Source organism: Carassius carassius, chromosome 5 (genome assembly GCF_963082965.1).
Source record: "Carassius carassius chromosome 5, fCarCar2.1, whole genome shotgun sequence".
In the NCBI taxonomy this organism is placed as follows: domain Eukaryota; kingdom Metazoa; phylum Chordata; class Actinopteri; order Cypriniformes; family Cyprinidae; genus Carassius; species Carassius carassius.
In genome coordinates, this window is record NC_081759.1 from 37,613,030 (window position 1) to 37,614,634 (window position 1,605).

At 46.2% G+C, this 1,605-nt stretch overlaps 1 non-coding gene across 1 annotated transcript; it reads left to right on the forward strand.

Annotated features, from left to right (window-relative positions):
- The first annotated feature begins 433 nt into the window (after positions 1–433).
- Positions 434–505, forward strand: trnae-uuc (transfer RNA glutamic acid (anticodon UUC)). The gene has a single exon. It is a non-coding gene; the product is annotated as a tRNA-Glu (tRNA).
- The last annotated feature ends 1,100 nt before the right edge of the window (positions 506–1,605 follow it).

Consider the following 1,605-nt stretch of genomic DNA (forward strand, 5'->3'; position numbering starts at 1 on the left):
TGTAGTAGCACAGATCTCGCCACATGGGTGCGCTGTTGTACTTCCTGCCGCGCCATAGTACATTCTCAATACGCTCTTCTGTTTAGTGTGTAAGTTACCACACGCTCTCACAGTTTCTGTCTCACACTCAGACAACGTGAGTACAGAAACCGGTTGTCTGAAGTTAAAGGCACGGAGAAACACCTGAACGAGCAGAGACGAGCTGCTGGCCGGTATCTGACTCGGGTCTCACTCTGAGCACATCATCGGTTCCGTTACCATACCGCACTGATGACATCTTATTTAAGCATGCAGCAGACAAGACAAGAAACCTGTACTATCAGATTGAGAGCCTTGGTTCAACAGCACTAAACAAAGTCTCTCTATTTCTCCCTGCCACTTTCTCTATCGCTGCCTCTTCACTCCGCTGCCTTTATTCACTCCTTTGTCCAAATACCATATGGTCTAGCGGTTAGGATTCCTGGTTTTCACCCAGGCGGCCTGGGTTCGACTCCCGGTATGGGAACGCATGCTTCTGGGAAGTCGTGGCCTAATGGTTAGAGAGTCGGACTCCCAATCGAAAGGTTGTGAGTTCGAGTCCCGGGCCGGCAGGAATTGTGGGTGGGGGGAGTGCATGTACAGTTCTCTCTCCACCTTCAATACCACGACTTAGGTGCCCTTGAGCAAGGCATTGAACCCCCAACTGCTCCCCGGGCGCCGCAGCATAAATGGCTGCCCACTGCTCCGGGTGTGTGTTCACAGTGTGTGTGTGTGTGTTCACTGCTCTGTGTGTGTGCATTTCGGATGGGTTAAATGCAGAGCACAAATTCTGAGTATGGGTCACCATACTTGGCTGAATGTCACTTCACTTCCATTCACTTCCATATATAAAAATGGGGGGTTTAAAATTGATTTTGCAGCTGGTGTGTGTCTCAATCACACCTATAGGATTTATTCAAGGCACACACACTCGCTCACACACAGTCATTAGTACCCAAATGACCTGCTGTGACAGAACTGCAGCCAGACTCTTGCATTCTGCTTCCTGCTCACTGGCCCAGAAATCCAATCTCCCCCATCATCCATCTACGTGTGTGTGTGTGCGCGCACGCGTGGCAGTGTGTGTGTCTTGAATGCAGGTGTTAATGTGTTTTGTGCCTTATCTCACTCAACCAAACACACTACATAAAATATATGCAGCTAAGAAAGACCAAGAAAGAAGGGGTACACTGCAGTGTTCACTCTTCTGTTTCACTGGGGACAGGAACAGGTACAATTGTGAGTATGAACGTAATGTCTTCATTTTCAAAAGACGATTGGAGACTTACAAAATGAAATATGCTCTGAGGCTGTTTACCACAAAATGCTTTTCTGGTAATGTATTCTCGCAGCCCCATGCTGTCCAGAGCTGTCTCTCTTTACTAACTGCTGTTATTTTGGCATTGTCTAATAAACTAGCTCATTGCAACTGTGAAAATGAATATAATATGTGTGAGATTGAATGTTTTGATTGACATCACTGATGCTATTTACAGTAGGCTACTGTATGTCATTGGTTCTTTTGTGTCTTGTACTCAAACACAAAGGCACAAGTTCGAATATACTTAACCTCTTAAGGAAATATTA